At 38.3% G+C, this 14,527-nt stretch overlaps 1 protein-coding gene and 1 non-coding gene across 4 annotated transcripts in view; one reads left to right on the top strand and one right to left on the bottom strand.

Annotated features, from left to right (window-relative positions):
* EXOC6B (exocyst complex component 6B) overlaps positions 1 to 14,527 on the bottom strand; it is a 647,056-nt gene that overhangs the window by 575,623 nt on the left and 56,906 nt on the right. The window lies entirely within an intron of this gene.
* LOC115933644 (small nucleolar RNA SNORD78) lies at positions 4,676 to 4,744 on the top strand. The gene has a single exon (XR_004069508.1). It is a non-coding gene; the product is annotated as a small nucleolar RNA SNORD78 (small nucleolar RNA).

The following is a 14,527-nucleotide window of genomic DNA, read 5'->3' as shown; positions in this document are numbered from 1 at the left end:
TAGAAAAAATTGCTTCCAGGTGGAAATTTTTTATGGTACTGAGCAGCCTGGAGCCATTTTTGGCTTTACTTCTTAACTACTGATGATTAAACCATGGACAATCAGGCTGCAACAATGGAAACAGACAGCTCTCAAACATCATGGTTATATGCTCCAAATTACAAAGTTAACTCTCAAAGGAGAGAAACATTTTGTTGGCAAAATCTTTTTTTAAGGGGGAAGTTTTTAACTGGGTTGGGGGTGTGGTTGTCAGGTGGAGTCTGTTAAAGATTTATATTTGGTAAAACATAAAAGTAGCCAAGAACTCTGTATCATAAACATCAGTCCCATGCCAAACCTAGACACTGTAATGCAGAGTCATAGGGAGCTGAACAAAGGACAATGCTAAATGTCCTGGTATTTCAAAATTTTTCATTACTTTATTTTGGCCTGGATTAAGCATTCTATTAAATGATTATCATAGATGTCTGTAGGGAAATCCAGCCACACAACATGTGGGACAGCTAAGTCGATTTATAACCTAATCATGGTTCTGAAAAAAGTTGTGATATATATTTCTGAGTTTGGAGTGATGGCTCAAGAACATTAGCAGAAAAAAGTTACTTACAGTACCAACTCATATGAAAAGCAAACAAAAACAGAGACAAATTATTTGACCACCCAGTAATTTAATCTATGCTATTTTATTACTGCACTATCATCCATACCATTAAAGGTTAAATTCAGCCCAAAATTATAAAATACTAGTAAAAGTAAGCATTTTTAAAATACGTGCCAAATCCTGTTAAACATTTTATATTCACTAACTCACTTATTCCCCAAATATAATCCTAGCAGAATAGTTATTATCATCATTTTGCACATGAAGCAACCTTTTTCACATTGCCAGTACATAGAAGCATTTACCTTTCCCAGGTTGCCACAGTTATACAAAGTATAATAAAATGAAGGAAAAAGGATAAGGGAGAGGAAAAGGAAGATGAGTAAAAGGAAGAGGAAGAGGAGAGTAAGAAGGAAGGTGAGGTGAAGAAACAGATGTAAAACTACATACACATTCAATATAAAGATAAATATGTTCAAATATTTTAATTCAATTCTATAGAAAACAATCAAGGACAGAAAGAAAACCAGCAAACTAATACAATGTTTAGATGATGCAATTCTGAATTTTTTCTATTTCTGTATTACTTTATCTATTACTTAAATAAACATGTATTGCTTTTCCAACTGAAAAAATAAAATGCATTTAAGAATCTAGAATAGTAGCTGGTTCATAGTAGATGCTCAATAAAATATTACTTAAAATGAAAACCAAACAACAACAAAAATTCAGTGTAACTAGAAGTCTAATTTTCAATAATTATCGAAAATAAAATAAATGCTTAAAACAATAATGTGGTGGTTAACAATAACAAAATGGAGTCACTTATGTCAAAACTTTAACCAAAATGAAGTCGGGGAAGGCCATAAAGAAACTCTCTCCCTTGCATTCCTGAAATACCTGGACATCTTGTTAGTACTTGTAAACAGAGCAAACAGAGATTATCACAGGAATTTCCTCTGGCCTACAGTATTTCAGATAAGACATTCAGACCTGGACAGTTGCCTAGCAACAGCTATCTCCCCAAATGAATTAGTGCCAACCCCTGCAATGTGTCCCTGAGACCAATGAGCTTTGTTTCAAAGCAGTTTGTGTAAATTTCTCTTTGTCTTTAAAAATTTCCTGTTTGTCCCAGTTTTCCTCATGTGGGCCTATGATTTTCATAGCATGTACACCCTAGGTTGCAAGCCTTTGCTATTACCAAATAAAATCTTTTGTTCTAGACAGCCTATCTCTCTGAGTTTCTTTTTTAGGTTGACAAATGAAATGAAAACTCCTTCTCAGGATCGATCCCTCACAAACCCAAGAAGCAATCACCACTGGTCAGAATTTTTAAAATTCAGTATCTTTTCCATATTCTAACTTCCTCTTGTAATTAATCATGATATCAAAATGGTTTTAAAACATACATATGGGCCAGGTACAGTGGCTCATGCTTGTAATCCCAGCACTTTGGGAGGCCGAGGCAGGAAGATTGCTTGAGCCAAGGAGTTCGTGACCAGCCCGGGCAACATAGCAAGATCCCAATCTCTACAAAAAGTTGTAAGAATTAGCTGAGCATGGTGGTGTGTGCCTGTGGTTCCTAGCTGTTCAGGAGGCTGAGGAGGGAGGATCACTTGAACCTTACAGGTCGAGGCTGCAGTGAGCCATGTTTGCACCACTGCACTCCAGCCTGGGTGACAGAATGAGTGAGACTCTGTCTCAAAAAAAAAAAAAAAAAAAAAAAAAGTACATACATTTGATATCCTGAAATTCTTAATTTGAGAATTGATGTAGCAGATTCCTAGATCCCTTCCACTGCAACTACAGAACCCATAAGTTAATGTTATTTTATTATCCCTCAAATGGGAAGGGGAAAGAAGAGAGTAGCTTCAATGATTATTATGATGGAATCTCTGTTCTGTTACTAAATAACTTGATTTGTCAACTGAAAAAGTAAGCCACTTTCTTTTGCTTCTTAGTCCACTTACAAGATATGCAAAAAAAAAACTCCCTACAAACATCATAAAGCTATTTACAAAGAAACATTTTAGACAAAAATAAATCTGGTCCCCCTCCTCTCACATCATAGGTGCCATGTTTCCATTAGGAAACAATTTTGTGTGTTTTTTCTAGAAGCATTTGTCTGAGGACAGTAATAGACTAGCCCATTTTAATAAACTCTTTAACATTGAAGTGTACAGGGAAAAAAGGAACCTCAGAGATGATCCAGCCCAATTTTACAGACATAACAAATTTTCCAGCTATGTCCATAAATACTAGTCCAAGTTCTGCTGGAACATCTCTAGTAAAAAGAAGTTCACTGCAAAGCAACCAATCCCATTTCAACAGCTGTTGCAAAGTTCTTATAGAAAACTAAAACTTACCTTTCTATAATTTTCACCATTTATCTTATTTTTGCCTTCAAAGGACCAGTGAGAACAAGTCCTTGATCCCTTTTTTTCCTTCTCCAGACTAAACAATCTCAAATTATTCAACTATTCTACATATAAACAGCCTTTCAATTGTAGTTTTACCCTCTGGACATGTTCCAGCAGTCACTTTTCTTTAAGTGTAACAACAAAGACAGTATAGCACAGTGGGCAAGAACACAGGCTTCATAGCCAGACTTTCAGGATTTGAGCCTTAGTTCTACCACTTAATAGTTGTGTGATCTTGGGCAAGTTTATTAAACCTCTGTATACTTCAGTTTCCACATCAGCAAAATGCAGATAATGGTAGGAACCAATTCATACAGTTGCTGTGTGAAGATCAAATGAGATAATGTAAGAATTCTGAACAGTGCCTGGCATACAGAAAGCATTCTATAAATATTAAAAATTTTTAAATCAAGCATGGTCAAATGAGAAAAATAAGGCCCATCTCCTTTAACCTTGTTACTTAGCTCCTATTAACAGCCTAATACTAATGCTTATGCAGTTTTGACAGTCATATCATGCTATATATTGAACTCAGAGTCATAAAATTTTTCCATGTGTTTTTCCATATTGCTATAGGCATGTAGTTGATACTCTGAATCTACAATTTACTACTATTAACTATGGTTCATTTTTCCAGTCTTGTGAGAACTTTTGGGACAATGACTTTGCCATTTCAACTTTTCATTTCAATGTTTCCCTTTGTTAAGTAGGTACAGAAAGATTTTCACAAAAGAAAAAATCCACGTGGGAAAGGGCAGAAACCCAAAAAACTCTAGAATCTAAGACAGAAGAACTGAAGAACCCTGGCATGCACCAACATTTAAACAGAGATTTGCTGGTTTCCAATTTTAACGGGGAAGACTGTTAATCACATAACGTCAAGTAGAGACTTGAAAAAGTTAATATTGATTCTTTAGAAAAAGTCCAGGAAATAGAAAAAGCCACCAACCTCACTTCCTTAAGCCAATATTCAGCCCCCCAACTGTGTCCAACTTGGAGAGAATTTGCCACAAGCCAAAGCTTTTAATGTCCCTACCTTTTGAAGGCACAGTAGAAACAATTCCCAGAACAAGGGAGTTGCGTCAGTGAACTCTCTGCTCTTTCAAGTTGGAAGGACAGTTGATTCACACCATGTGTCAGAGAGAAACACCAGTGAAAACCAAGTGAGATAAATTTTAGGTCTCCAGAGCTGTTTAATATTAAGCTGTATTAAATCATTGTTATAGCAAATTATAAACAAAATATTTTGTTTACCCTTCCTCTCATATGCTCCTTCTCTTGAAAAGAAATTTTAAGATAATTCATAGTTCCAAGGTCACAGATGCTCCACCAAAAAAAATCATTTCCAAATGTTAGCATCCAGAACCAATGATCTGGATCATACTCCCAGCAAACTTCCCTGGCATATCATAGAGTAAGCTTTGCTACATAACCTTTTAGGTTTCAAGACAGTGTTAGTTTACTGATGGTCACAGACTTAGAGTAAGACCTCATTTTGTCAACTGTCTCTACATGAAGTCATCTTAGTGTCCATTCTATTCAATAATTTTACTTTCTACTTAGATCAAGAAATCAACTATATGTTAAACTACATAAATAATACTAAGTTGATTTTATTTTTAATACTATGAATAGTAAGACTAAAATGTGAAACATGTAATAATGTTCATCAAATGTCTGACCCGAAATGAGTATGTAGACAAGTTAATTTAACACTGAAGAAGAAAAGAAAAAAGACCTGAAACAACCTTGATCTACATGAATTTATTTGAAAAAATGGTCCTAGAGCAATGAAAATAAAATTTAACACAAGTGATAACAAAACTCAAATCATAAAAGTTGAGGAAAAACTAAACCAACAATACAAATATTTTAAGATAAAGCTTAACATGTTAAGAGACATCTTTCTGAAAAGAGAGACCACTAAAACTGCATGATTAGTTCAATACAAGGAATTAAAAAATTACAATGGGTAACTGTGGAAAGCAAATTTCACTTCTCTCAAAAATGACATATGATGCCAGGCAGGGGGGCTCATGCCTGTAATCCCAACACTTTCAGAGGCTGAGACAGGTGAATCACCTGAGGTCAGGACTTCAGGACCAGCCTGGCCAACATGGTGAAACCCCATCTCTACTAAAAATACAAAAATTAGCTGGGTTTGGTGGTGTGCACCTATTATCCCAGCTACTCAGGAGGCTGAGGCAGGAGAATCACTTGAACCCAGGAGGAGGAGGTTGCAGTAAGCCGAGATTGTGCCACTGCACTGCAACCTGGCTGAAGAGAAAGACTCTGTCTCAAAAAAAAAAGACATATGATTAAAATTTGTTAGATATCTACCTGAGGCCTACTGTACATTTTCATTACTCTTCCATTATCAATAGATCAATCTGGTTTGGGCTGTATAACTTCTTTAGAGAATCTGATATTCTATACAGGTGAACTCTAAACTCAACAAAGTGATGATCTACTGTGACCCCAATCATCACTAAGAAACAAAGTTGCTTGCCAATAAATTACTTCTCCAAAGCGTTGCATTTAGGGCACTCTCCAAAAGCTATGAAATATCACCACCACATTCTAGCTCTCCAATCTATAAAGTAACTTGATTATTTATTTAAAGAGGGAAAACAGCAGCACCTTTTTTTTTAATGTTCAAAATGGACCAAACTAAAATAGACTTTTAAAGGGCAAGAGAAATTTGACTATTAAATAATAAAATAAATGGCCTCAGCAAATTAAATAGACACTGTTTTCTCAGAAATTTAACAAGATTGGCTATGTTAGGTGGTTTGGGCATTTTCCTGCCATAGGCTCATTTAGTATCTATTGACTGAGAATTTACTAAAAACAAAAAGAAAAGAATATCTTCCTTTGAGGGTGCCCATACTATAATTAGTAAGGAAATATATAAGAAACCACAATGAAAAGTAATTATACAACTGTTCAGGAGCTAAGGATGGTAGCATATGCCTGTAATCCCAGCTACTCAGGAGGCTGAGGTCAAAGGTTCTCTTGAGCCCAGGAGTTCAAGATCACCCTGAGCAACATACTGCTCATCTCAAATTTAAAAAAAAGAAAAAAAGCCAGGCATGGTGGCTCATGCCTGTAATCCCAGCACTTTGGGAGGCTGAGGCAGGCAGATCACAAGGTCAAGGGATCAAGACCATCCTAGCCAACATGGTGAAGCCCCATCTCTACAAAAAATACAAAAATTAGCTGGGCGTGGTGGCATGTGCCTGTAGTCCCAGCCACTTGAGAAGCTGAGGCAGCAGAATCACTTTAACTGGGGAAGCAGAGGTTGCAGTGAGCCGAGATGGTGCCACTGAACTCCAGCCTGGCAACAGAGTGAGACTCCGTCTCAAAAAAAAAAAAAGAAAAGAAAAGAAGAAAAAACCTGTGTATAAAGTAATACAACATTTAAATCTGTTACACTTAGGTGATATAGCAATGAAAAATAAAGGAATGTTCAGCACAGAAATGGATTAGTCAGAAAAGCCTTCTTGGAGTTGCTAACAAACACTAATAAAGAAAAATAAACCTTAAAAGCAAAAGCAGAGGGAAGAAAATAAAACATAAAACACAAAGAAAGAATGACTGCAGACTTCTCATCCAAATTATATAAAGAAGAAGACAATGGAAAGATACCTGTAAAGTGCTAAAGGAAAAAAAAAATTGTAAATCAAGAATTTTATACCTAGCAAACATATCAATCAACAAAGCAAAACCTTAGAAAATTTGTTGTCCGCAGACCTGCACTATAAAAACTGTTAAAGTAAGTTCCTCAGGCAAAAATAATATAAAATCTGTTCAAAATCTGGATCTTCACAAAAGCATAAGGAGCAAATAAACTGGTAAATATATAGGAACATATACAATATTTTTATTATTTTAAAATCTTTTAAAAGATAACGTTTAAAAAAAGATTGCTGATTGTTCAAAGCAAAAATAATGATAATGAACTATGGAATTCAAAACACATGTAGAAGTAAAATATAATTAATGATAACTCAAAGATCAATGGGTGAAATGAAAATATACTGTTTTAAGGATTGTATGTTATATACAAACACGTATAATAGCATTTGAAAATACATTGCAATAAGTTAAAGATGCATACTGTAAACCCTAAAGCAACCACTAAAAACAAACAAAACAAGACAAAAAACACTAAGAAGGTATACCTAACAATGGAATCTTTAAAAGTATTTGGTTGTTCTAATTCAGTTAAGGAGAATATGAAACGAGAAATAAAGAGAAAAAAAAAGATAAGACAAACAAAAAACAAACAGCAAGATAACAGAGTTAAACCTAGTCATATAGGTAATTGTGTTAACATAAATTATCTCCTCTTATCCTGTTTTCTTTATAATTAATTGAGTATACTTCCATTTCCCCCTTCCTGTATTTAGAGCTATTGTTGTCATTCCTTTGTATAGTACCTTGGTGTTGTTTTGTTGTTTATGTTTATCCTGCTCAAGGAGTTGTTTGAGCTTCTTGAATTTCCATTCCTGTTTTCCAGAGAAAGTCAATTTGAACGTGTTTTTTCTTTTTTTTTTTTTTTTCTTTTGACAGGGTCTTACTCTGGCACCCAGGCTGGAGTGCAGTGGTACGATCTTGGCTCACTGCACACCTCCCAGACTCAAGTGATCCTCCTATCTCAGCCTCACAAGTAGCTGGGACTACAGGTGCGTGCCACCACGCCCGGGTAATTTTTGTATTTTTTGGTAGAGATGGGTTTTCACCATGTTGGCCAGGCTGGTCTTGAACTCCTACCTCAAACAATCTGCCCTGCCTCAGCCTCCCAAAGCACTGGGATTGCAGGCATGAGCCACCACACCCAGCCCAATTTGAACTTTTATAAATGTTTCTATTTTTAATTCTTGAGAAGTAAGCCCATATCTTCAAATAATATAATATTGGATGGGTGTGGTGGCTCACACCTGTAAACCCAGCAGCTTGAGAGGCCAAGGCAGGCAGATTGCTTGAGACCAACCCGGGCAACATGGTGAAACCTTGTCTCTACAAAAAATACAAAAATTAGCCGGGTGTGGTGGCATGCCTGTAGTACCAGGTACTCGGGAGGCTGTAGTGGGAGGATCACTTGAGCCCAGGAGGTCAAGGCTCCAGTGAGCTGTGATTGTACCACTGCACTCCAGCATGGGCGATAGAGCGAGCACTTGTCTTAAAAAATTAAAATAATATAAAAAAAAGATAATATTGCCATTTTCCCTTTATCCATTTTAGATATTGTCTATTTCCTACTATAATTGATCAAAAATTACCTCATCATACCATATCATTCCTTTTCCTCTCCTCTCAATACTTATATACCCCTTTTAGTTTTTCTAAAGATTGCTTTTGTAATATAAATAATATAGTTATGCTTTTGTTTCTTGTATTATTAAAAACAGATTATCTTGATTCCCAACTGTGCAAAATGAAGCATTACCTCTCCCTTATTTTCTCTCTTTTTTTTTTTTTTTTTTTTTTTTTTTGAGACAGAGTCTCACTCTGTTGCCCAGGCTGGAGTGCAGTGGTGTGATCACAGCTCACTGTAGCCCTGACCTCCCAGGCTCAAGCAATCCTCCCACCTCAGCCTCCAGAGTAGCTGAGACTAGAGGCATGTGCCACATCCAGCTAATTTTTTTATTTTTTGTAGAGATGGGGTCTCACTATGTTACGCAGGTTGGTCTCAAACTCCTGGGCTCAACCAATCCTGCCTCAGCCTCCCAAAGTGCTGGGATGACAGGCATGAGCCACCGTGCCTGACCCCCTTACTTTCTCTTTATATCTTTTCCTTACTTTCTCCAACTGTGGAAATGAATTTTACACTGATAGAGTTGATAAACACATATATTTTGTTCTATAATCATAATTGTTTTTCATAGATGGCCCATACTTTGTCTTTGCAAACAAACAAATAACATTTGCATTATTTTAACTATACAAATATTCTTCACTTTTAAGCCAGATCGTATACTAATATTGCCATTCCTTCCTGGCTGGAATCCCTTTGCCTGTAAATCTCTTTCTTGAAATTCTCCTTTCTCCTGCTCCAATCTAAACTGATACTCCCAGCCAGGTGTGGTGGCTCACACCTATAATCCAAGCACTTTGGGAAGCCAAGGTGGGAGGATTACTTGAGCCCAAGAGTTCAATACCAGCCTGAGCAACATGGTGAGACCCCATCACTACAAAAAAAAAAAAGGGACTTGATAAGGTCCCTTCCATTTAGGAAGAAAAATTTTTAAAAAATTAGGCGGGCATGGTGGCACATGCCTGTAGTCCCAGCTACTTGGAAGGCTGAGGCAGGAGGATAGCTTTAGGCCAAGAGTTCAAGGCTGTAGTGAGCTCCAGTACACTCCAGCCAGGGCAACAGAGCAACACCCTCTCTCTCAAAAAAATTTAAAATAAAAATAAATAAATGAATACCTCTCCAGGTCTTCTGCATACCTGTTTATGATATTCTTTCCTGAGGGACTAACAGAACTGCTCAGGCAGCCAGGCGTGGTGGCTCAGGCCTATAATCCCAGCACTTTGGGAGGCTGAGGTGGGTGGATCAGCTGAGGTCAGGAGTTCAAGACCAGCCTGGCTAACATGGTGAAACCCCCCTCTCTACTAAATTACAAAACTTAGCCAGCCATGATGACTGGTGCCTATAATCCCAGCTACTGGGGAGGCTGAGGCGGGAGAATCACTTGAACCCGGGAGGTGGAGGTTGCTGTGAGCCGAGATTGCGCCATTGCACTCCAGCCTGGGTGACACAGCAAGACTCCATCTCAAAAAAACGAAAACAAAAACAAAAAACAGAACTGCTCCCGCAACCAGAATTTAAGGGAACAGAACACTGGAGAAGAGGGGAATAGTAAGAATGGGTCAGCCAATATTCTTCAGTCACTTTTTCCCCCTCAAGGTAAGTACCAAATCTCCATTCAAGAGGCTGAAGTTCCCGGTAAAGGGAACAAGCAGAAAGTCAAGACCAAAAGGCAGGAAAATCAGCTTTTGACAGTTTTAGAGAACCCCGGTACCTTAAATTAGAGGCATAAGAGGTTAGAATCCTGAAGAGGAAAAATGGGAAGAATACATAGCACTGTTATTATTTTCTCAACACATTTGCTGAATTCTTAAGCTATACAAAGAGAGAGGTTAAGATAAGCAAAAAGACTCAGAGAAGCCAACAGAATGTTAGGTAGTATTGAGGTATAAAGGAAAGAAAAGAATTAAGGATCTACCAAGGGAAGGGCTCCTAGTCATCACTCCAGGCTCTTCAGAATGTCTGAAGGACAATAGCGTTAAGGCAGTAATGAGCCACACCCTAACTAAAGCTGAACCCTAGATTTAGCCAGCTCAGTCGTTGACTGGATTAAATATTCCCATACCATCTGCCTTACCAAAAGTGGGAGCAGACGGGAGGGACCTTCACTTAAGGAAGAAAACACCATCCAAAACCTCCACAATTTTTTTAATGTCTATTCAGTCCAAAATTACCAAGTGTGCCAAGAGAAGATCACATGACTAAAAATCACATGACTAAAAATCAAGATTCACAGATGATCTAGATATTGAACTTATCAGATAAGAACTTTAAAAATGGCTATGATTAATACAAGAAAAAAGGAAAAGAACAAAACACATGAGAAGATGGAGAATTTCACTACAGCCTTACGATTTTTTTTTTATTATAAAACTGGAGAAAACCCAGAACTGGGTTTTTAAAATTCAGAACTCCATAGATGGTTTACCAGCAAATAAGTCAATTGAAAAAATCCACATTGAGGTTGGGCACAGTGACTCACACCTGTAATCCCAGCACTTTGGGAGGATGAGGCAAGTGGATCATTTGAGGTTAGGAGGTGGAGACCAGCCTGGCCAACATGGTGAAACTCCATCTCTATCAAAAATAGAAAAATCAGCCGGGCGTAGTGGTGCGCGTCTGTAATCCCAGCTACTCAGGAGGCTGAGGCACAAAAATCGCCTGAAACCGGGAGGCAGAGGTTGCAATGAGCCAAGATCACCACTGCCCTCCAGCTTGGGTGACGGAATGAGACCCTGTCTCAAAAGAAAAAAAAAAAAAAAAAAGGAAAAAAAAATCCACATTGAAGCCCAAAGAGAACAAGGAAAGGAAAGGATGTAAAATACAGAAGAATGTAAGAAAAATGAAACATGGGACACCATCAAAAGCCCTCAGCCAGCAGTTCTCAAAATTTTTTGCCTGGCACTATTTTTACGCTCTCAAAAAATATTGGGTTTCCTGGCCGAGTGCGGGGGCTCACGCCTGTAATCCCTGCACTTTGGGAGGCCGAGGCGGGTGGATCACCTGAGGTCAGGAGTTCGAGACAAGACTAGGCAACATGGTGAAACCCCGTCTCTACTAAAAATACAAAAAATTAGCAGGGTGTAGTGCCGAGCGCCTGTAATCCTAGCAACTGGAGAGGCTGAGGCAGGAGAATCGCTTGAAACCGGGAGGCGGAGGTTGCAGTAAACCAAGATCGCGCCATTTCACTCCAACCTGGGCAAAAGAGCAAAACTCGGTCTCAAATATATATAATATATATTTCCCTTGGGTTTCCCAAGAACTTTTGTGTATGTGTTATGTTTGTTGACATTAGCCACATTAACAATTGGAACTGGGCCAGGCACAGTGGCTCACGCTTGCAATCCCAACACTTTAGGAGGCGAGGCCGGCGGATTGCTTGAGGCTAGGAGTTTGAGACCAACCTGGGAAACATGGCAAAACCCCATCTCTACAAAAAATACCAAAAAAGTTAGCTAGGCATGGTGGCATGCACCTGTGGTCCCAGCTACTCAGGAGGCTGAGGTGGGAGTATCACCTAAGCCTGGGAGGTGGAGGTTGCAGTGAGCAGAGATTAGACCACTGCACTCCAGCCTGGGAGACACAGAGACCTTGTCAAAAAAAAAAAAAAAAAAGGCCAAGTCCAGTGGCTCACGCTTATAATTCCAGAACTTTGGGAGGCCGAGGCAGGCGGATCGCCTGAGGTCAAGAGTTCAAGACCAGCCTGGACAATAATGGCGAAACCCCGTCTCCACTAAAAATATAAAAGTTAGAGGAGAGTAATGTCATCGGCCTGTAATCCCAGCTACTCGGGAGGCTGAGGCAGGAGAATCACTTGAACCCGGGAGGCAGAGGTTACAGTGAGTTGAGATCATGCCACTGCACTCCAGATTCCAGCCTGGGGGCCAGAGTGAGACTCCGTTAAAAAAAAGAAAAGAAAAGAAAGAAAAGAAAAGAAAAGAAAGAAAGAAAGAAAGAAAGAAAGAAATTGAAACAGAAGAAAAAAATTAAATAAAAGAACATACAAGTATAAATAACATTCACCACTGAAACAATGATATTTTCACATCGTGCAGCCTCTAAGAAACTCAATTCTATTCCCCTGGGAGAATGCAAGCTTTTTTTTTTTTTTTTTTTTTTTTTTTTTGAGACAGAGTTTGGCTCTTGTTGCCCAGGCTGGAGTGCAATGGTGCGATCTCGGCTCACTGCAACCTCCGCCTACCGGGTTCAAGCCATTCTCTTGCCGCAGCCTCCCCAGTAGCTGGGATTACAGGCATGCGCTACCACCCCTGGCTAATTTTGTATTTTCTTTCTCCCCGGCTAATTTTGTATTTTGTTTCTCCATGTTGGTCAGGCTGGTCTCAAACTCCAGACCTCAGGTGATCCCCTCGCCTTGGCCTCCCAAAGTGCTGGGATTACAGGCGTGAGACACTGTGCCCGGCCTAAGCTTTTTTTTTTTTTTTAAGTAAATAACATCTAACTGATATTATGAAAATATTTTTAAATCTGTAACTCTCCTGAAAGAAATTTTATCATTGTATAATTGTGCAGAAGCAATACTTAAAGACATCATAGCCAAGTATTTCTAAAAACTTATGAAAGATATCAGTCCATAGTTTCAAGCCCTATAAACCCAAAGCATGATGAATGTAAAGAAAACTATACTTGGCCAGCCGTGGTAGTTCACACCTGTAATCCCAGCACCTTGGGAGGCTGAGGCAAGAATATTGCTTGAAGCCAGGAGGTCAAGACCAGCCTGGGCAACAAAGCTAAACCCTGTCTCTACAAAAAAAAATTAGCCAGGCACAGTGGCATGTGCCTACAGTCCCAGGTACTTGGGATTAGACAAGTTCTGGAGATAGGTGGCAGTTTTGGCTACAGAAAAATGTGAATATACTTAATGCCACTGAACTGTACACTTAAAAATGGTTAAAATGGTAAAGTATATGTTATGTATATTTTACTGCAATTTTAAAATAAGGTGAAATACAGACATTATTCATACAAACAAAATAAATGAGTCCTTCACTAAAAGAAATGCTAAAGGGAGTTCTGCATACAAAAGGAAAAGTGACCTCAGAATGAAGCACAGAGATGGAGGAGGAAATGAAGAATCAAACAAAAGAGTAAACATACATCAATGGTGACTCTACGAAATAATAAGGATAATGTTGTGTGGGAACAAAATTACATGTAAAATTAAAATTCATGACAACAGTGTAAGATGTAGGAAAGGATAAATGAAAAAGTGTTACATATTCCTAGCAGTGTCGAGGAAGTGATAAAAATATTAATGTATATTATACTCTAATGAGTCAAGGATACATGCTGAAATTCTTTGAGTAATGTCTAACAACTAAAAAAGGAAGAGCCAGGCCCAGTGGCTCACACCTGTAATCCCAGCACTTTGGGAGGCCAAGGCGGGCAGATCACCTGAGGTCAGGAATTCGAGACCAGCCTGGCCAACATGGCAAAACCCTGTCTCTACTAAAAATACAAAAATTAGCTGGGTGTGGTGACACGTGCCTGTAATCCCAGCTACTCGAGAGGCTGAGACAGGAGAATTGCTTGAACTCAGGAGGTGGAGGTTGCAGTGAGCCGAGATCGTGCCACTGCACTCCAGCCTGGGCAACAGAGCAAGACTCCATCTCAAAAATAAAATAAAATAAAATAGGAAGAAGAAGAGTCAATAGACAGCCAAAAATAATAAGAATCAAGAATAAGCACTTAGGAAAAAGAAAAACCAGCAAGTATCAGACTTCTCCACAGCAACATTGAACACCAGAAGACAAGATACTCAAGGAAACAAAACATGAGCCAAGAACTTTAATTTCAACCAAGCTAGCCTTTGAATATAAAGTCTATAGAGCTAAAATTTGAATATACAATAACTCAAAAATTGTTGTTCACATAAGTCCTTCTTAAGGCAACTACTAGAGGAGGAACACAAACCCAACTAGATGACAGGGAAAACTTCAATAAAAAAGAATGTCAATGAAGACTGAATATATTTAACTGCAACTCTAAGACAAAAACAAGGTCAGATTAAAAGTGATCAAGTATGATACATAAAAATAGTACATAAAAATTATACACCTAAGGAAAAAAAGAGAGAAGATAGAAAGTAGAATAAACTAGTCAACTATCTTATACCAGTAACTGTGAGCCAAAGCTAGGCAAATCAACTACAGGTCTACAATCCCTAATCGA

Source organism: Gorilla gorilla, chromosome 12 (assembly GCF_029281585.2).
Source record: "Gorilla gorilla gorilla isolate KB3781 chromosome 12, NHGRI_mGorGor1-v2.1_pri, whole genome shotgun sequence".
In the NCBI taxonomy this organism is placed as follows: domain Eukaryota; kingdom Metazoa; phylum Chordata; class Mammalia; order Primates; family Hominidae; genus Gorilla; species Gorilla gorilla.
This window is presented reverse-complemented; position numbering and strand designations above follow the sequence as displayed.